We start from the raw sequence: 22,892 nt of genomic DNA, 5'->3' as shown, positions 1-22,892 counted from the left end.
GTGTGACATAACTTCACCAGTCCAATGTGAGATATAATTTACAAAGATTACACCATTTTTTATGTACTTTTATTTAATACATTTGTATATTTGAGTTTAACGAAAATATTTGTTGTATTGTGTGTTCTGTATTTTCTGGCAGATTAACCTGAAATTGCAAACAACTTTTTATGGCTTGTTTTCAAAATAACTATATTTTGGAGATTATTTAATTTTCAAATAATTGAAAGTTAGACGTTGTAATCTGAATAAAGGGACAAAGGCCATTCTTGAACATAGGGTGAGGTGTTTTTACTAATCTGCAGAATCCAGTTTCTACATTTGAATATAAAAATTGATTTTATCAAACAAAACTATGCTACATTTTATCTCTGGGACCCTCAGGATGACAAATCAGATCAAGATTACTGAATGTAAGTACATTATTTACCTTCAGAGGTGAATGTATCAAACCAGTTGCCGTGATAAAAGTGTTTTGTTGTTGTGCACTCTCCTCAAACAATAGCATGATATTTCTTCACTGTAAATTGGACACCGCAGTTAGATTAACAAGAATTTAAGCTTTCTACCCATATAAGACATCTCCATGGAAAGTTGGCTGTTACTTACATTGTCATTCTAGTCACATTAGTGCACGTTAGCAACAACTGTCCCGGATTAGGGACACCGATCCTGTAGAGGTTTAAAAGGTATGAGGCCTTGGTTTAACCCCTTCAGAGGATATTGGAAATGTAATCAAACCCTATTGGATGACAACTTGTATTTAACCAGGCCAGAATAATTCATAACAGACTTTTTCCTTACATAACATAGGTTCAGAAGATCCCCTGATGGTATGGAACACTTTTACATGTGCACTTAGAGACCATGCAATTCACTACTCAGCTCTAAAACAAATAACATATTAAGAAAGGAAATAGATGGACGAACAGTATAGATAGATAGCAATACAAACAATACCAAAGAGGCACAGAAAAAGTTGGAGAGTTGTGAGTGTTTCTGGTTAAGTCTCTAAGAGTTGTCAGTGTTTCTGGTTAAGTATCTAAGAGTTGTGAGTGTTTCTGGTTAAGTCTCTAAGAGTTGTGAGTGTTTCTGGTTAAGTCTCTAAGAGTTGTGAGTGTTTCTGGTTAAGTCTCTAAGAGTTGTGAGTGTTTCTGGTTAAGTCTCTAAGAGTTGTCAGTGTTTCTGGTTAAGTCTCTAAGAGTTGTGAGTGAACTCCTCGTGCTTACTGTGGGGAGCGTGTGACTGGTCAGATACCGTGTTACGAAGTGATGCGCTAGAATGGGCATCCAGCCAGGACGGATGGTGCCGGCTCAGCGCTCCTGGTCTCCAGTACACGTCCTTGGACCAGGATATCCTGCGCCGGCTCTGCGTACTGTGTCTCCGGTGCGTCTGCACAGCCCAGTGCGTCCTGTGCTAGCGCCCCGCACTTGCCAGGCTCAAGTGAGCATCCAGCCAGGACACATTGTACCAGCTCTACGCTCCAGATCTCCAGTGCGTATCCACAGTCCAGTAAGTCCTGTGCCTCCTCTCCACACTCACCCTGAGGTGCGTGTCATCAGCCCGGTGCAACCTGTACCGGTCCCACGCATCAGGCCTCCAGTGCTCATCCACAGTCCAGTACGTCCTGTGCCTCCTCTCCACATTCACCCTGAGGTGCGTGTCATCAGCCCGGTGCCACCTGTACCGGTCCCACGCATCAGGCCTCCAGTGCTCATCCATAGTCCAGTACGTCCTGTGCCTCCTCTCCGCACTCGCCCTGAGGTGCGTGCCATTAGCCCGGTACCACCAGTGCTGGTCCCACACATCAGGCCTCCAGTGCGCCTCCACAGTCCAGAGCTTCCGGCGACAGTTCCCTCTCCATGACGGGCCACAGTCTGGAACCTCCAACGACAGGCCACAGTCCGGAACCTCCAGCGACGGTCCCCAGTCCGGGCCCTACCGCGATGATCCACGGTCCGGTTCTACAAAGGTGGAGGGATCAGCTTAAAGAGGGGGAGCTGTGTCCAGAACCAGAGCAGCCACCAAGGGTAGATGCCCACCCGGACCCTCCCCTATAGGTTCAGGTTTGCGGCCGGGAGTCCGCACCTTTGGGGGGGGTACTGTCACGCCCTGACCTGAGATATCTGTTTTCTTTATATTTTGGTTAGGTCAGGGTGTGACTAGGGTGGGTACGCTAGTTTTGTATTGTCTAGGGTTTTTGTATGTCTAGGGTTTTGTAGGTCTAGGGGTTTTTGTAATTCTATGTTAGCCTGACATGGTTCCCAATCAGAGACAGCTCTTTATCGTCGTCTCTGATTGGGGATCATATTTAGGTAGCCATTTCCCTTTGGTGTTTGTGGGATCTTGTTCTATGTTTAGTTGCCTGTCTGCACTATTCGTATAGCGTCACATTTCGTTTGTGCTTGTTTGTTTTGTTTTGCTGAGTTCCGGTTTTATTAAAAACATGTGGAACTCGACTCACGCTGCGCCTTGGTCTCATCTTTATAACGAACGTGACACTGTCTTGTGAATTCTATGGTTTTTACTAGATTACTTGTAGTTTTTCATGTCTGTAATAATTTTTGTAATGACTTGGTGCTGCCTATCTTGGCCGGGACGCTCTTGAAAAATAGATTTTAAATCTCAATGAGCCCTTCCTGGTTAAATAAAGGTTAAATTATATAAAAATAAATAAATGTGTTTGTTTCAGTGGGTAGAGGTCTAACTCTCTCTCTGTGTTTCAGTGGGTAGAGGTCCAACTCTCTCTGTGTGTTTCAGTGGGTAGAGATCTTTCTCTCTCTGTCTGTTTCAGTGCCTAGAGGTCTAACTCTCTCTTTCTGTGTTTCAGTGGCTAGAGGTCTAACTCTCTCTCTCTCTGTGTGTTTCAGTGGCTAGAGGTCTAACTTTCTCTCTCTGTGTTTCAGTAGCTAGAGGTCTAACTCTCTCTCTGTGTTTCAGTGGCTAGAGGTCTAACTCTCTCTCTCTGTGTTTCAGTGGCCAGAGGTCTAACTCTCTCTCTCTGTGTTTCAGTGGCTAGAGGTCTAACTCTCTCTCTCTCTGTGTTTCAGTGGCTAGAGGTCTAACTCTCTCTCTCTCTGTGTTTCAGTGGCTAGAGGTCTAACTCTCTCTCTCTCTCTGTGTTTCAGTGGCTAGAGGTCTAACTCTCTCTCTCTCTGTGTTTCAGTGGCTAGAGGTCTAACTCTCTCTCTCTGTGTTTCAGTGGCTAGAGGTCTAACTCTCTCTCTCTGTGTTTCAGTGGCTAGAGGTCTAACTCTCTCTCTCTGTGTTTCAGTGGCTAGAGGTCTAACTCTCTCTCTCTGTGTTTCAGTGGCTAGAGGTCTAACTCTCTCTCTCTGTGTTTCAGTGGCTAGAGGTCTAACTCTCTCTCTCTCTGTGTTTCAGTGGCTAGAGGTCTAACTCTCTCTCTCTCTGTGTTTCAGTGGCTAGAGGTCTAACTCTCTCTCTCTCTGTGTTTCAGTGGCTAGAGGTCTAACTCTCTCTCTCTGTGTTTCAGTGGCTAGAGGTCTAACTCTCTCTCTCTGTGTTTCAGTGGCTAGAGGTCTATCTCTCTCTCTCTGTGTTTCAGTGGCTAGAGGTCTAACATTTCCAGGTCTATCATGTTGTGACCACATCCCCATCCTTGCACTGTTCTTCTGCTCACATCAGAGTGCCCTGACTAACCTGCACCTCCTCTGGCACCTTTAAACGTATGTAAGTCTCTCCTTGAGATATTGTAGTCTTGTTTTGTTTGGACCCCAGGATGAGTAATGGGGATCCTGATAAAATACCAAAACCTCTGAGCCCCCTTCTTTACATCACTGAAGATCCATGCATCTCTAATAAATCTCTGCATGTAACTCCTCTCCCTGATTATATAGACTACCCTGATGATTCACTATAGGGGATAGACCATAGAATTAGGAATTAGAATTTAGGATAGACTATCCTGGATAGCTGCAAGAAGACAGACTTCCTCCTGGTTCTTGACAGCTGTACATGGAGACAGGCTTCCTCCTGGTTCTTGACAGCTGTACATGGAGACAGGCTTCCTCCTGGTTCTTGACAGCAGTTCATGGAGACAGACTTTCTCCTGGTTCTTGAATTCTTTATTTTCTGTTAGTCCAATTAGTTCTAGAATTCCATACCGTATATAACTATGTTCTACTAGTCCAATTAGTTCTAGAATTTCATACTCTATATCATTATGTTCTAGAATTCCATACTGTATATCACACTATGTTCTACTAGTCGGGTGCTGTAGGTGTCCTGGAGGGAAGGTAGTTTTCCCCGGGTGATGCGTTGTACAGACCGCCCTGCGGTTGCAGGTGGTGCAGTTGACCTGTTAATTAAAGGTCTTACTCACAATGGCTGCGGAGAGCGTGATCACACAGTCGTCTGGAACAGCTGGTGCTCTCATGCATGTTTCAGTGTTATTTGCCTTGAAGAGAGCATAGAAGTAGTTTAGCTCATCTGGTAGTCTTGTGTTACTGGGCAGCTCTCGGCTGTGCTTCCCTTTGTAGTCTGTAATGGTTTGCAAGCCCTAACATGTCCAACAAGCGTCGGAGCCGGTGTAGTACGATTCGATCTTAGTCCCGTATTGATGCTTTGCCTATTTGATGGTTCATCGGAGGGCATAGCGCGATTTCTTATAAGCTTCCGGGTTAGAGTCCTGCTCCTTGAAGCGGCAGCTCTAGCCTTTAGCTCAGTGTGGAAGAATCCCGGAACATATTCCAGTCTGTGGTAGCAAAACAGTTCTGTAGCTTAGCATCCGCTTCATCTGACCACTTTTTTAATGACCGAGTCACTGGTGCTTCCTGCTTTAATTTTTGCTTTTAAGCAGGAATCAGAAGGATAGAATTATGGTCAGATTTGCCAAATGGAGGGCGAGGGAGGGCTTTGTAAGTGTCTCTGTGTGTAGAGTAAAGGTAGTCTATAGCTTTCCCCCTCTGGCTGCACACAAACAATGCAAAAAACCGAACAAAAATAAATTATTTTAAGGAGCATGTAAATTGTCAGCCATCTTCTCCTTGGCCAGTTCAATGCTGTGATTTGTGCTTTCAGTTTTGCCCGAATGCTGCCATCTATCCACGGTTTCTGGTTTGGGTAGGTTTTAATAGTCACACTAGTATCACTATGTTCTACTTGTCCAATTAGTTCTACAATTCCATACTGTATATCACTATGTTCTACTAGTCCAATTAGTTCTACAATTCCATACTGTATATCACTATGTTCTACTAGTCCAATTAGTTCTACAATTCCATACTGTATATCACTATGTTCTACTAGTCCAATTAGTAGTATCCAGACTTGTGCAGAGCTGCTGCTGTGCTAGTCCTTTTGAATACATATCTCTCAATCATTTAGCAAAACTAAACAGCAGAGCCACATGCCCCTTCCTCCCTCCTCTCACCTTGCCTTACCCACCAAGTGATCCCAGCTACACCTTTATTTATTCTGTTCACCTCCATTCTTCTCTTTATTTAACCAGCTGTCAAACATTACATTGTGCATAATGTGAAATGATATTAAATTATTTGTTATTTATTATTGTAAAAAGAAAGATTTACATTATGACAGTTTTCTATCATTGAAGATTTAGGCACCATTATGACAGGTGAGCATGTTAACATTGTTTTTTGACAAGTTTCTATTGTTTAATTGTTTTCAATTAAAATTACCTTTGTAATCGCTGGGAATATAATGTTAAATGTCATTTGAATTGTGTGTGCATTTGAAGAAAACACGTGGAATTGAGTGTGTGACAGCAGGTCAGGAGTTATTTTAGATAGTTCGTTTTTCCTCCAGTCATATAAAAAATATGGTATAAAGATAAACGCAAAGACGAATAAGCGCAGCGTGACTTTCTGCACGTAGCCTTCAGAGAACTCTTGTGTCCTGCCTGTCAGCGTTCGTCTCCTAACCGCATCCAGAGTGAAGCGCAGACACGACGATCATCATGTGAACTAAAGTTTTATATTAAAACCCTTTCTGTTAATTTTCACACTATAGTCTAAAATCAAAAGGTTCTTTAATTTGGGGATAATCTTTCACAAAGTAGTGAATTAATTAATAATAAAAAAAATGAAAATGTGAGGAATATAATATTCGAATACACCATAAAGCCAAATTAAAAACTGGAGAAACGAAAAATCCTAGTAGGCTACTGTATCATTGTGGATAGAATATGTATGGCGCACTACATACGTCCATCAATTGACTCAATCAACAAGTAGCGGATTTGATTTGTCTCTCTGGAGTGGGACTCCAAGCAGCCGGGGTAAAAGTGCACACGTGGAATCTCGCTCACTACAGACTGACAAGGTGTTCAGCCAATCAATGTCAGTAAGAGTGACGTCATTTGACAACGCTCAGCCAATGGTATACAGTTGAGAATGTTTCCCAAAAATGCATAAAACATCATTTACAATCATCAGAAAAGTGGTTGTGAATGTAGCTAGTTGGGAGATGGGACGACTGGTATAATAATAACCGACTCACCTCTTTGGAAGATACTGTATGTAGGCTAATTTTCTTTTTGGAAGATGGTTAAACTGTGCACATTGGATTAATATAAAATGTGAATGTTTCGACATACGGAACCGTTTTAGGAACTTTGGCGAACGGATATTTTTTTTGTGTGGAAACAATCTAACTACGGTAAGAAAAGTTCAGTGACTTAATGGACTTAAACTGACATTTAAGAAACAGCTGTCTACAGGCTATATTAGTTAATCGACAGTTATCCTTTTAGTTTATTATCAATACATCTTTGGTGTATAGTAGCTCCTATTCTGCTTACGGTCTTATTCGGGATAAACTCTTTACATGGACCTTTGATATCCTGCTCACGAGTATCCCTGTATTCATGAATAAACATAATATTCCTCATTTAAATTCATACGGATTAAATTGAGTAGTAACTGAAATAGACACTGGCTGTAGGTCTATAACCTCTCAAATGTAGCGTTATATAATATTAACTCCTGCAGAATTATGCATTTTTTGCAGTAAAAATTATAAAATAACATTTGTTCTGTCTCGGGAACAGGGGTGGAGAAATATTTCTTTCTTTCAGCATCTCTTGAGAAAATGGGAATGCGCTGTAATGTGTTGTCTTTGACACTGTTATGCAAGCCAACATTATTTCAACCACATCAAATATGCACACAAGACCAACTGTCCTATCAGAAATGTGTTTAACCATTTTCTCAGCTTTTATTTTCCTTAAAACCAGTCATTGGACGTTTTGAACAGGACCAATCTTTCCACTGTTTTGGAGTTAATGCGTTTTCTACCCGGTCCCTAAACGAAACAGACAACTTTACCGGTGTTAACTAGATTACTAATACATTCATTCTATCGATGTAAGACATTATTCTGGTGAGTACTATACGTTATTTAGTCTCATAGGGCAACAATTTATGACAGAAGAGAAGCTGCATGTATCTAACTATATAGTTGACGAACAAATGGCCTAGCAAATGTCCCGAAATTCTCAACAGAAACGTGTCTAAATAAGGGGTGAAAGTAGCCAGTAGACTATCCCGTCCAGTATGGAGTATCGTCCGAATAAATTATTATGGTGTATTGAAATGTGTAGGTAGCCTACTTTTGGAAGTGATTTGTTGGACAATCAGATGACTTCATCACTCAAAATGTATGCGAAACTGAGCATGCGCAGACAGTATAGGGGATAAGATGTTGACATGCCACAGTAACCTGTCTAAGATCACCATATCCCAGGTATCTTATCAGGGTTTCTCATAACCGGAATACAAACCTTTTTGGGTTATTGTAAACGGGATATGTGTAAACTCAAAAACAGAATACAACAATATCCCAATACTATTGTAAATGAGATATATGTTCGCATGTAAACGTGGCCAGTGATAGCAGAGTTTTACCCAGAAGAGTAAAATTATATGCTTTTTGAAAGCAGAGGTTTACCATGAAGAGGGGATTCCATGGGGAATAAGGAAGGGTCGATAATGTATGCTTAAGATAGTGTGAAATTCCAATGCCTTAGTCAAAGAATGGTATTTAGGTTACAAGCATTTCGCTACACCCACAATAACATCTGTTAAACACGTATGTGACCATTTGAGGTTACTACCACACAATATGAATGGTATTTACAGTGCATTCAGAAAGTATTCAGACCCCTTCACCTTTTCCACATTTTGTTACGCTACAGCCTCATTCTAAAAATCCTTATCAATCTACACACAATACCCAATAATGACAAAGCGAAAACAGGTTTTTAGAAATTGGTGCAAAACAGAAATACCTTATTTAAATAAGAATTCAGACCCTTTGCTATGAGACTCATAGTGGCAGGGTAGCCTAGTGGTTAGAGTGTTGGACTAGTAACTGGAAAGTTGCAAGTTCAAACCCCTGTGCTGACAAGGTACAAATCTGTCGTTCTGCCCCTCAACAGAGCTCCAAGGTTCATCTTTCTTTATGGAAGTTTCTCCCATCTCAAAGGTTTTGCAATCAGGCCTTTATGGTAGTGGCCAGACGGAAGGGAAAGATGAACGGAGCAAAGTACAGAGAGATCCTTGATGAAAACCTGCTCCAGAGCGCTCAGGACCTCAGACTGGGGTGAAGGTTCACCTTCCAACAGGACAACGATCCTAAGCACACAGCCAAGACAACGCAGGAGTGGCTTCGGGACAAGTCTCTGAATGTCCTTGAGTGGCCCAGCCGGAGCCCGGACTTGAACCCTGAACTTCTGTAAATGTGATATTTCAATCTTTTATTTTGTTTAAATGTGCTAACATGGAAAATGTGGAAAAAGTCATTGGGTCTGAATACTTTCTGAATGCACTGTATGTTACTACCACACAATATGAATGGTATTTAGGTTACTACCACACAATATGAATGGTATTTAGGTTACTACCACACAATATGAATGGTATTTAGGTTACTACCACACAATATGAATGGTATTTAGGTTACTACCACACAATATAGTGGATCAACCTTGATACCCAGTAGCTTGGCAGACTGGCTGGGTAGCAACAGTGTATATTGGATCAACCTTGATACCCAGTAGCCTGGCAGACTGTCTGGGTAGCAACAGTGTTGCTGTGTGTCTTTATGGTCATGTTGCTCTGTATGACTCCTGCTTTAAACAGACTCAGACTCTGGTACAGGCTCTATTGGTGGGGATCTCGCTCACTCTAAATAATTGGTAGGTCAATCAACCAATCAATCATTATATAAATCATAGGTGATGTTGTATCAGCCTCGTTCAGGATTCTGGTATGGTCCTGAGGTTATTTATTCTAACCCGGTTTACGAGTTCATTATCCTCATGATATACTGTAGACACACCCTTGTCAGAATGAGCATCCTGTTGTTGTTGTGTGGGTGTGACACAAACACCAAATGCCTTGTCAACCAATCACAGTCAGCCCTCTAAAGTGGTGTGGAGGAGTGATTGGGCTCATCATCACCATGGAGACGGTGTGTTAGAGGATGATTAGCAGAGGATCAGGGATAACACAGCTGTGCCTCACAGACACTCAGCTCATATACTGACGTGTTTGGAGGAAAGCCTGTCTGAACGTATTGATAACAGACCAAACTGTCTGAATGTATTGAAAACAGACTAAACAAAGCCTGTCTGAACGTATTGATAACAGACCAAACTGTCTGAACGTATTGAAAACAGACTAAACAAAGCCTGTCTGAACGTATTGATAACAGACTAAACAAATTATATTTGAATCAAATCAAATGTATTTATATAGCCCTTCTTACATCAGTGGCCAGTCCTCTTCTGGCTGTGCCGGGTGGAGATTATAACAAAACATGGCCAAGATGTTCAAATTAGAGGTTGACCGATTATGATTTTTCAACGCCTATACCGATACCCATTATTGGAGGACCAAAAAAGCCTAAACCGATTAATCGGACAATTTTTTAAAATCTATTTGTAATAATGACAATTACAACAATACTGAATGAACACTTATTTTAACTTAATATAATACATCAATAAAATCAATTTAGCCTCAAATAAATAATGAAACATGTTCAATTTGGTTTAAATAATGCAAAAATAGTGTTGGAGAAGAAAGTAAAAGTGCAATGTAAGAAAGCTAACGTTTCAGTTCCTTGCTCAGAACATGAGAACATATGAAAGCTGGTGGTTCCTTTTAACATGAATCTTCAATATTCCCAAGTAAGAAGTTTTAGGTTGTAGTTATTATAGGAATTACAGTGCCTTGCGAAAGTATTCGGTCCCCTTGAACTTTGCGACCTTTTGACACATTTCAGGCTTCAAACATAAAGATATAAAACTGTATTTTTTTGTGAAGAATCAACAACAAGTGGGACACAATCATGAAGTGGAACGACATTTATTGGATATTTCAAGCTTTTTTAACAAATCAAAAACGGAACAATTGGGCGTGCAAAATGATTCAGCCCCCTTAAGTTAATACTTTGTAGCGCCACCTTTTGCTGCGATTACAGCTGTAAGTCGCTTGGGGTATGTCTCTATCAGTTTTGCACATCGAGAGACTGACATTTTTTCCCATTCCTCCTTGCAAAACAGCTCGAGCTCAGTGAGGTTGGATGGAGAGCATTTGTGAACAGCAGTTTTCAGTTCTTTCCACAGATTCTCGATTGGATTCAGGTCTGGACTTTGACTTGGCCATTCTAACACCTGGATATGTTTATTTTTGAACCATTCCAATGTAGATTTTGCTTTATGTTTTGGATCATTGTCTTGTTGGAAGACAAATCTCCGTCCCAGTCTCAGGTCTTTTGCAGACTCCATCAGGTTTTCTTCCAGAATGGTCCTGTATTTGGCTCCATCCATCTTCCCATCAATTTTAACCATCTTCCCTGTCCCTGCTGAAGAAAAGCAGGCCCAAACCATGATGCTGCCACCACCATGTTTGACAGTGGGGATGGTGTGTTCAGCTGTGTTGCTTTTACGCCAAACATAACGTTTTGCATTGTTGCCAAAAAGTTCAATTTTGGTTTCATCTGACCAGAGCACCTTCTTCCACATGTTTGGTGTGTCTCCCAGGTGGCTTGTGGCAAACTTTAAACGACACTTTTTATGGATATCTTTAAGAAATGGCTTTCTTCTTGCCACTCTTCCATAAAGGCCAGATTTGTGCAATATACGACTGATTGTTGTCCTATGGACAGAGTCTCCCACCTCAGCTGTAGATCTCTGCAGTTCATCCAGAGTGATCATGGGCCTCTTGGCTGCATCTCTGATCAGTCTTCTCCTTGTATGAGCTGAAAGTTTAGAGGGACGGCCAGGTCTTGGTAGATTTGCAGTGGTCTGATACTCCTTCCATTTCAATATTATCGCTTGCACAGTGCTCCTTGGGATGTTTAAAGCTTGGGAAATCTTTTTGTATCCAAATCCGGCTTTAAACTTCTTCACAACAGTATCTCGGACCTGCCTGGTGTGTTCCTTGTTCTTCATGATGCTCTCTGCGCTTTTAACGGACCTCTGAGACTATCACAGTGCAGGTGCATTTATACGGAGACTTGATTACACACAGGTGGATTGTATTTATCATCATTAGTCATTTAGGTCAACATTGGATCATTCAGAAATCCTCATTGAACTTCTGGAGAGAGTTTGCTGCACTGAAAGTAAAGGGGCTGAATAATTTTGCACGCCCAATTTTTCAGTTTTTGATTTGTTGAAAAAGTTTGAAATATCCAATAAATGTTGTTCCACTTCATGATTGTGTCCCACTTGTTGTTGATTCTTCACAAAATGTTTATGTTTGAAGCCTGAAATGTGGCAAAAAGTCGCAAAGTTCAAGGGGGTCGAATACTTTCGCAAGGCACTGTATATGGCTATTTCCCTCTCTACCATTTGTATTTCATTTACCTTTGACTATTGGATGTTCTTATATGCACTTTAGTATTGCCAGTGTAACAGTATAGCTTCCGTCCCTCTCCTCGCTCCCTGGGCTCGAACCAGCAACACAACGACAACAACCACCATCAAAGCAGCGTTACCCATGCAGAGCAAGGGAAACAACCACCCCAAGGCTCAGAGCGAGTGACGTTTGAAACACTATTAGCGCGCGCTAACTAGCCAGCCATTTCACTTCGGTTACATCAGCCTCATCTCGGGAGTTGATAGGCTTGAAGTCAAACAGTGCAATGCTTGATGTACAACGAAGAGCTGCCTGCAAAACGCACGAAAGTGCTGTTTGAATGAATGTTTACGCACCTGCTTCTGCCTACCACCGCTCAGTCAGATACTTAGATACTTGTATGCTTGTATGCTCAGTCAGATTATACAGGACACGCTAGATAATATCTAGTAATATTATCAACCATGTGTAGTTAACTAGTGATTATGATTGATTGTTTTTTATAAGATAAGTTTAATGCTAGCTAGCAACTTACCTTGTTTTACTGCATTCGCGTAACAGGCAGTCAGTCTCCTTGTGGAGTGCAACGTCGTTATTGCGTTGGACTAGTTAACTGTAAGGTTGCAAGATTGGATCCCCCGAGCTGACAAGGTGAAAATCTGTCGTTCTGCCTCTGAACGAGGCAGTTAACCCACTGTTCCTAGGCCATCATTGAAAATGAGAATGTGTTCTTAACTGACTTGCCTAGTTAAATAAAGATTATATAATGGTGTAAATTTTGTAAAAAAAATTATCGGCTAAATCGGTGTCCAAAAATCGGCCATTCCGATGAATCGGTCGACCTCTAGTTCAAATGTTCATAAATGACCAGCATGGTCAACTAATAATAATCACAGTAGTTGTCGAGGGTGCAACAAGTCAGCACCTCAGGAGTAAATGTCAGTTGGCTTTTCATAGCCGATCATTAAGAGTATCTCTACCGCTCCTGCTGTCTCCAGAGAGTTGAAAACAGCAGGTCTGGGACAGGTAGCACGTCTGGTGAACAGGTCAGGGTTCCATTGCCGCAGGCAGAACAGTTGGAACTGGAGCAGCAGCACGGCCAGGTGGACTGGGGACAGCAAGGAGTCATCAGGCCAGGTAGTCCTGAGGCATGGTCCTAGGTCTCAGGTCCTCCGAGAGAGAGAAAGAGAGAGAGAAAGAGAGAATTAGAGAGAGCATACTTAAATTCACAAAGGACACCGGATAAGACAGGAGAAGTACTCCAGGTATAACAGACTGACCCTAGCCCCCCCGACACATAAGCTACCGCAGCATAAATACTGTATTGTATTAAATGTATTGAAAACATATTGAAAACAGACTAAACCAAGCTGCTCCTGCAAGAGCCAAAGGGCAGCTCATGTAGTAATTCAACAGGTTCATAAATCCTTATAACTCACCCTGGCATGTCATACTCACAGTCGATCTTTAAAACCATGCTAATATTTACGATGTTGTTACAGTAGTACTTTATTTATCTGTACAGAGAGCAACGATGGATGTTTGAATGCTGGAAAACATTGCGACAGCAGAGCTGAACAACTGTGGTACCAAGCACCTGACAGACTACAGGTTAATCATCTGAACAGGGGAGGAACAACAAGGATAATGGTGGACAGAAGAGTTTAATTCCAAAATGCCATATATATCTATTTTCAGAAATTAATTAAAAACACATATTGTGAAAGAGATCTATTTTTGTTTCATCTAACCATGATATGGGCTAGTGAAAAGACTGACAGGATTAATCTGACCATGATATGGGCTAGTGAAAAGACTGCCAGGATTAATATGACCATGATATATATGCGTTAGTGAAAAGACTGACAGGATTAATCTGACCATGATATGGGCTAGTGAAAAGACTGACAGGATTAATCTGACCATGATATGGGCTAGTGAAAAGACTGACAGGATTAATCTGACCATGATTAAGAACTCAATAGAAACGGTATCCTGGTTGGGTTTTAACCAAAATAACTAAAAAGAAACGGTATCCTGGTTGGGTTATAACCAACAGAACTCAATAGAAACGGTATCCTGGTTGGGTTATAACCAACAGAACTCAATGGAAACGGTATCCTGGTTGGGTTGTAACCAACAGAACTCAATAGAAACGGTATCCTGGTTGGGTTATAACCAACAGAACTCAAACAGTATCCTGGTTGGGTTATAACCAACAGAACTCAATAGAAACGGTATCCTGGTTGGGTTTTAACCAACAGAACTCAAAAGAAACGGTATCCTGGTTGGGTTATAACCAACAGAACTCAAACAGTATCCTGGTTGGGTTATAACCAACATAACTCAATAGAAACGGTATCCTGGTTGGGTTTTAACCAACAGAACTCAATAGAAACGGTATCCTGGTTGGGTTTTAACCAACAGAACTCAAACGGTATCCTGGTTGGGTTATAACCAACAGAACTCAATAGAAACGGTATCCTGGTTGGGTTATAACCAACAGAACTCAATAGAAACGGTATCCTGGTTGGGTTTTAACCAACAGAACTCAAACGGTATCCTGGTTGGGTTAAACAGTTAGGCTACATATAATAAAATATCAACACATAAATAAATATTAAAATAATACATTTGTTGAAAGTATTTTGTGCAAATTTCACATAGCCGATTTATTGTATCCAGAGGGTGAACATCATATAAAATGTCTCTTTCCTTTTTGGACATTTAAGTACACTACATGACCAAAAGTATGTGGACACCTGCTCGTCGAAACATCTAATTTCAAAATCTTGAGCATTAATATGGACTTGGTGTTCCCTTTGTTGCTATAACAGCCTCCACTCTTCTGTGAAGGCTTTCCACTAGATGTTGGCACATTGCTGAGGGGACTTCCTTCAATTCAGCCACAAGAGCATTAGTGAAGTCGGGTACTGATGTTGGACGATTAGGTCTGGTTCGCAGTCTGCGTTTCAATTAATCTCAAAGATGTTCGATGGGGTTTAGGTCAGGGCTCTGTGCAGGCCAGTCAAGTTCTTCCACACCGATCTCGACAAACCATTTACGTATGGACCTTACTTTGTGCACAGGGGCTTTGTCATGCTGAAATAGGAAAGGGCCTTCCCCAATCTGTTGCCACAAAATTGGAAGCACAGAATCGTCTAGAATGCCATTGTATGCTGTAGCGTTACGATTTCGCTTCACTGGAACTAAGAGGCCCGAACCTTGAAAAACAGCCCCAGACCATTATTCCTACTCCACCAAACTGTTGGCACTATGCATGTGGGCAGGTAGCACTCTCCTGGCATCTGCAAAACCCAGATTTGTCCTTCGGACTGCCAGATGGTGAAGCGTGATTCATCATTCCAGAGAACGCATTCCCACTGCTCCAGAGTCCAATGGCGGCGAGATTTACAGCACTCCAGCCAAAGGTCGGCATTGAACATGGTGATCTTAGGCTTGTGTAGTGTATAACGTTTTGACATTTTTTATCTTGTTTAATTTAAAAAAAAAAAATGCTGTTTACATTTTTTTTTAAATTTCACCTTTATTTAACCAGGTAGGCTAGTAGAGAACACCTTTATTTAACCAGGTAGGCTAGTTGAGAACACCTTTATTTAACCAGGTAGGCTAGTTGAGAACACCTTTATTTAACCAGGTAGGCTAGTTGAGAACACCTTTATTTAACCAGGTAGGCTAGTTGAGAACACATTTATTTAACCAGGTAGGCCAGTTGAGAACACCTTTATTTAACCTGGTAGGCTAGTTGAGAACACCTTTATTTAACCAGGTAGGCCAGTTGAGAACACCTTTATTTAACCAGGTAGGCCAGTTGAGAACACCTTTATTTAACCAGGTAGGCTAGTTGAGAACACCTTTATTTAACCAGGTAGGCCAGTTGAGAACACCTTTATTTAACCTGGTAGGCTAGTTGAGAACACCTTTATTTAACCAGGTAGGCCAGTTGAGAACACCTTTATTTAACCAGGTAGGCCAGTTGAGAACACCTTTATTTAACCAGGTAGGCTAGTTGAGAACACCTTTATTTAACCAGGTAGGCTAGTTGAGAACACCTTTATTTAACCAGGTAGGCTAGTTGAGAACACCTTTATTTAACCAGGTAGGCCAGTTGAGAACACCTTTATTTAACCAGGTAGGCTAGTTGAGAACACCTTTATTTAACCAGGTAGGCCAGTTGAGAACACCTTTATTTAACCTGGTAGGCTAGTTGAGAACACCTTTATTTAACCTGGTAGGCTAGTTGAGAACACCTTTATTTAACCAGGTAGGCCAGTTGAGAACACCTTTATTTAACCTGGTAGGCTAGTTGAGAACACCTTTATTTAACCAGGTAGGCTAGTTGAGAACACCTTTATTTAACCAGGTAGGCTAGTTGAGAACAAGTTCTCATTTGCAACTGCGACCTGGCCAAGATAAAGCGTAGCAATTCCACAATTACAACAACACAGAGTTACACATGGAATAAACAAAACATACAGTCAATAATACTCCAACAGGAACAGATATCACAGGCTCCAACAGGAACAGATATCACAGTCTCCAACAGGAACAGATATCACAGGCTCCAACAGGAACAGATATCACAGGCTCCAACAGGAACAGATATCACAGGCTCCAACAGGAACAGATATCACAGGCTCCAACAGGAACAGATATCTCAGGCTCCAACAGGAACAGATATCACAGGCTCCATCAGGAACAGATATCACAGGCTCCAACAGGAACAGATATCACAGGCTCCAACAGGAACAGATATCACAGGCTCCATCAGGAACAGATATCACAGGCTCCATCAGGAACAGATATCACAGGCTCCAACAGGAACAGATATCACAGTCTCCAACAGGAACAGATATCACAGGCTCCAACAGGAACAGATATCACAGTCTCCAACAGGAACAGATATCACAGGCTCCAACAGGAACATATATCACAGGCTCCATCAGGAACAGGCTCCAATAAACTGTCCATAAGCAAAAGCTCCACGCCACTAAAGAGATCAAAGCCTAATGCTAGGTAGTCAGCACATGAACAGCTGAAAATAATAGCTGTTTATCACCACATCTGGCTGACTAAGTCAGGGGTTAGCCTAAATCAATAAGATAAGGTTTTTTACTTTTAATAAAAATGTAAATCAAAACTCTGCATTTAACAGAATTTACCAACGTCTTAGTTTTGTAGTCATGAAATCTATGCAGCCTACTCAATCACTTTTTATAGCTACTGTTTACGGGGCTCCTGGGCCATATACAGCGATCCTCACTGAGTTCCCTGAATTCCTATTGGACCTTGTAGTCATAGCAGATAGCATTTATAATGTTTGGGGACTTCAATATTCACATGGAAAAGTCCACAGACCCACTCCAAAAGGCTTTCGGAGCCATCATCAACTCAGTGGGTTTTGTTCAACATGGCTCCGGACCTACGTGTGGGCACACTCATATCCTGGATCAGTCATACCCTGTATCTAGTTTTGTCTCGTGGAATAAATATTGTGGATCTAAATGTTTTTCCTCATATTCCTGGACTATCAGACCACCATTTTATTAAGTTTGCAATCGCAATAAATAATCTGCTCCGACACCAACCAAGGATTATCAAAAGCCATGCTATATATTCTCAGACAACCCAAAGCTTCCTAGATGCCCTTCCTGACTCCCTCCACCTACCCAAGGACGTCTGAGTACAAAAATTAGTTTACCACCCATTTGGGGATCTAAATTTAACCGTGCGTAATACCCTAGATGCAGTCACACACCCTAAAAATGTAATTAAATTTGCTCCCTGGTATACAGAAAATACCAGAGCTATGAAGCACGCTTCCAGAAACTTGGAATGGAAATGGAATCTGACTAGCTTGGAAAGACAGTACCAATATCGAAGAACTCTCGCTGCTCCTCCATCATCCTACTTTTCCAACATAATTGAGGAGAATAAGAACAATCCAAAATGTAGTTAGATATTGTCGTAAAGCTAACTAAAAAGCAGCATTCCCCAAGAGAGGATACCCTTCACTTCAGGAGTGATAAATTCATCAACTTCTTTGACGAAAAGATCATGATCATTAGAAAGCAAATTACGGACTCCTCTTTAAATCTGCTTATTTCTCCACAACTCAGTTGTCCTGAGTCTGCACAACACTGCCAGGACCTGGGATCAATGGAGACACTCAAGTTTTTTAATACTATATCTCTTGACAGATTGATAAAAAAAAAAGTAATGGCCTCTAAACCTTCCAGTTGCCTAATGGTCCCTATTCCGAATAATAAACTGAAAGAGCTACTTCCTGTGCATGGCCCTCCTATGTTGAACATAATTAATGGAATAGTTTTAGAGTGTGGAGTCTAGTCCATGAGTAGTTTTACTGTGTAGAGAGTCTAGTCCATCAGTAGTTTTACTGTGTAGAGAGTCTAGTCCATCAGTAGTTTTACTGGGTAGAGAGTCTAGTCCATCAGTAGTTTTACTGTGTAGAGAGTCTAGTCCATGAGTAGTTTTACTGTGTAGAGAGTCTAGTCCATGAGTAGTTTTACTGGGTAGAGAGTCTAGTCCATCAGTAGTTTTACTGTGTAGAGAGTCTAGTCCATGAGTAGTTTTACTGTGTAGAGAGTCTAGTCCATCAGTAGTTTTACTGTGTAGAGAGTCTAGTCCATCAGTAGTTTTACTGGGTAGAGAGTCTAGTCCATCAGTAGTTTTACTGTGTAGAGAGTCTAGTCCATCAGTAGTTTTACTGTGTAGAGAGTCTAGTCCATGAGTAGTTTTACTGGGTAGAGAGTCTAGTCCATCAGTAGTTTTACTGTGTAGAGAGTCTAGTCCATGAGTAGTTTTACTGGGTAGAGAGTCTAGTCCATCAGTAGTTTTACTGTGTACAGAGTCTAGTCCATCAGTAGTTTTACTGTGTAGAGAGTCTAGTCCATCAGTAGTTTTACTGTGTAGAGAGTCTAGTCCATCAGTAGTTTTACTGTGTAGAGAGTCTAGTCCATCAGTAGTTTTACTGTGTACAGAGTCTAGTCCATGAGTAGTTTTACTGTGTAAAGAGTCTAGTCCATTAGTAGTTTTACTGTGTAGAGAGTCTAGTCCATTAGTAGTTTTACTGTGTAGAGAGTCTAGTCCATCAGTAGTTTTACTGTGTAAAGAGTCTAGTCCATCAGTAGTTTTACTGTGTACAGAGTCTAGTCCATCCGTAGTTTTACTGTGTAAAGAGTCTAGTCCATTAGTAGTTTTACTGTGTAGAGAGTCTAGTCCATCAGTAGTTTTACTGTGTAAAGAGTCTAGTCCATTAGTAGTTTTACTGTGTAGAGAGTCTAGTCCATCAGTAGTTTTACTGTGTAAAGAGTCTAGTCCATCAGTAGTTTTACTGTGTAGAGAGTCTAGTCCATCAGTAGTTTTACTGTGTAAAGAGTCTAGTCCATCAGTAGTTTTACTGTGTAAAGAGTCTAGTCCATCAGTAGTTTTACTGTGTAGAGAGTCTAGTCCATGAGTAGTTTTACTGTGTAAAGAGTCTAGTCCATGAGTAGTTTTACTGTGTAGAGAGTCTAGTCCATCAGTAGTTTTACTGTGTAGAGAGTCTAGTCCATGAGTAGTTTTACTGTGTAGAGAGTCTAGTCCATGAGTTTGTTTTACTGTGTAGAGAGTCTAGTCCATGAGTAGTTTTACTGTGTAAAGAGTCTAGTCCATCAGTAGTTTTACTGTGTAAAGAGTCTAGTCCATCAGTAGTTTTACTGTGTAGAGAGTCTAGTCCATCAGTAGTTTTACTGTGTAGAGAGTCTAGTCCATCAGTAGTTTTACTGTGTAGAGAGTCTAGTCCATCAGTAGTTTTACTGTGTAGAGAGTCTAGTCCATGAGTAGTTTTACTGTGTAGAGAGTCTAGTCCATCAGTAGTTTTACTGTGTACAGAGTCTAGTCCATGAGTTTGTTTTTCCTCTTGTTTATCAGCTTCTGCTAAATCTGTCTGTCTCTCAACTAATTATATTCATTCAAGGGAACAAAGGATGAAAGACTCAGGCTGTTTGAGATGTAAATCGACCAATTAATAGATATGCTGCGGTTGAATGACTGGGATCTCTTTATCCAGAGACATACAGTGCATTCGGAAAGTATTCAGACCCCTTTAGTTATTACACATTTTGTTACATTACACTTATTCTTAAATGTATTAAATTGTTTTCCCCCTCATTAATCTACAAACAATACTCCATATAATGACTATGCAAAAACAGATTTTTAGACATTTTTGTAAATTTATGTAAAAAAAATCATTTTGGACCCTTTTTCTCAGTACTTTGGAAGCACCTTTGGCAGCGATTATAGCCTGGAGTCTTCTTGGGTGGGTGGAGCCACCCAGTAGCCTCCCCCCAACCAGAAATGAGCCAGCTTCGAAGTTCCTCTGTTTTTTCACCTGCCCAGGTGTAGATGAGTGATTTGGGGGCTTAACAGAGCTGTTTGGTTCTGGTCTCCTTTAACAGAGCTGTTTGGTTCTGGTCTCCTGACTATTTGGTATTTCCCATTATCGACATGCTTAGATGCTCAGGAGAAGCATGCTTGAATGTCTTTCTTCTACAACACAAACAATTCTCAACAGTTACTGAATGAGTGGCCGTACTGGTAATACCAATGTCTATCTATAGCAGCTATTCTCAAACTGGGGTACACACAATGCCTTTGGGGGTACACCAAATAAAAATGTGATTAAATCCCATTTTCAAACAGTCCGTTTAGATTTTCCAACGGGGCAATACATTTGGGAGAGGTTTTTTTCTCGCCTGAGTTGCCTCGTTTCACTGGCAAAAATCTAATTAAACCATCTAGTGTTCAGCGAAATAACAACACAATGTCAAATACAGGTAGCCTAGTCAAATAATGAACATCCAATCACATTAACCATTACTCTCTTGCGGGAATTCCACTAACGGTCCGTATGTAGCCGAACGTAGCTGTTGCTCATTCCGTTTGCTCGAAAATGGATGAATGGTTAAAAAATGTAAGGCCCACATCCATAGAGACACATACCAGCTCTACTGGTAGTACTTCTACTATCAGCAGTCCTACACCTGCACCTGTCGATGACACAAGTTGTTCTGCTTACACAAGCACATCCAATGCTAGCCACAAATTACTATTCGACTTTCGAGTAGTAAGACATGTATAAAAGCAACAGATACCATTAATAAGAAGGGGCTAGAAGTGTCTTATATGGTGAGCTACCGAATGGCTAGGACAGGCAAGCCCCATACTATTGTGGAGGACTTCATTCATCCTGATGCCACGGATATAGCTGGGACAATGCTGGGGGAAAATACCAAAAAGACTATACAGACAATGCCTTCTTCAAACAACACTGTTTCACGACGCATCAGTGAAATGGCAGGAAATGTTTTGAAACAATTACTGCTTCACATACAAGCCAGTGAATTCTATACGTTACAGCTGGATGAGTCAACAGACGTGGCGGGCTTGGCACAGCTCCTGGTATATGTTCGTTACGTTTACGGGAGGTCAATTAAGGAAGGCATCCTCTTCTGAAAACCACTGGAAACCAGGACAACAGGAGAGGATATTTTTTAAAGTACTAGACAGTTTTGTGACATCAAATGGACTTTGATGGTCAAGATGTGTTGGTATCTGTACTGATGGCGCAAAAGCGACAGGGAGACATAGTGGTAACACGCGTGCAAGCAGTTGCTCCCGACGCCACTTGGGTACACTGCAGCATCCACCGAGAGGCTCTTGCTGCCAAGGGAATGCCTGACAGCTTGAAAGACGTTTTGGACACTACAGTGAAAATGGTTAACTTTGTTAAAGCAAGGCCCCTGAACTCTCGTGTATTTTCTGCACTATGCAATGATATGATTAAGAAGTTGGAGTTCTTCTCTGTCTGCATTAACAAGGACAACACACAGGTCTTTCCATCATTGTATGATTTTTTGTGTGCAAATAAACTCAAGCTTACGGACAATGTCAAATGTGATAAAGCGAAGCACCTGAGTTGGGTGCGCAATTACGCAGGTGCTTTCCCGAAACGGATGACACAAACAACTGTATTCGTTATCTCTTTCATGCCCTGCCTCCAGTCCACTTACCGATATCTGAACAAGAGAGCCTCATCGAAATTGCAACAAGCAGTTCTGTGAAAATTGAATTTATTCAGAAGCCACTGCCAGATTTCTGGATTGGACTGCGCTCAGAGTACCCTGCCTTGGCAAATCGCGATGTTAAGACACTGATGCCCTTTGCAACCATGTACCTATGTGAGAGTGGATTCTCAGCCCTCACTGGCATAAAAACTAAATACAGGCACAGACTGTGTGTGGAAAATTATTTAAGATTGAGACTCTCTCCAATACAACCCAACATTGCAGAATTATGTGCATCCTTTCAAGCACACCCTTCTCATTAACCTGTGGTGAGTTATTCACAATTTTTTGATGAACAACTAATGTTTTATATGTAAGATGGTTAAATGAAAAGCAACATTATTGTCATGCCCTGAGTGTAGATTGCTTTGTATGTTTCTATTTTTTGTTTGGTGTGATGTGGGTGGGCATTCTATGTTTGTATGTCTAGGTTTTGTATTTCTATGTTTTGGCCGGGTATGGTTGTCAATCAGGAACAGCTGTCTTTCGTTGTCTCTGATTGAGAACCATACTTAAGTAGCCTGTTTTCCCACTGTTAGTTGTGGGTGGTTATTTTCTGTTTAGTGTTTGTTGCACCTTTCAGAACTGTTTAGGCTATTATTTTTGTTAGTTTGAATTCAGTGTTCTGTCAGAATAAATAATATGAACACGTACCACGCTGCACCTTGGTCTTCACCTTCTTCTAATGAAAGTTGTTACAATTCTTGATTATTATTATTTGTGCCCTGGTCCTATAAGAGCTCTTTGTCACTTCCTACAAGCCGGGTTGTGACAAAAACTCACACTCATTCTTATGTTTAATACATGTATCGTATAGTGTGTGTGTGGCAGGCTTACAATGATGGCAAAAAAACAACATTTGAGAGTGTAATGACCCTGGTGCTAGAGG

General features: G+C 41.1%; 1 protein-coding gene across 1 annotated transcript in view; it reads left to right on the top strand.

Moving 5' to 3' along the window:
• The first annotated feature begins 6,386 nt into the window (after window positions 1-6,386).
• The window catches only part of tmem45a (transmembrane protein 45a), a 45,684-nt gene continuing 29,178 nt past the window's right edge, over window positions 6,387-22,892 (top strand). The window contains exon 1 of the mRNA XM_021583381.2: window positions 6,387-6,642. The gene's annotated coding sequence lies outside the window, so the exon portion shown is untranslated. The remainder of the gene's footprint in view (window positions 6,643-22,892) is intronic.

The sequence above is a fragment of the Oncorhynchus mykiss genome, chromosome 1, assembly GCF_013265735.2.
Source record: "Oncorhynchus mykiss isolate Arlee chromosome 1, USDA_OmykA_1.1, whole genome shotgun sequence".
Taxonomy (NCBI): domain Eukaryota; kingdom Metazoa; phylum Chordata; class Actinopteri; order Salmoniformes; family Salmonidae; genus Oncorhynchus; species Oncorhynchus mykiss.
Note: the sequence above shows the minus strand (reverse complement) of the source record. Positions and strands in the feature narration are given on the sequence as shown.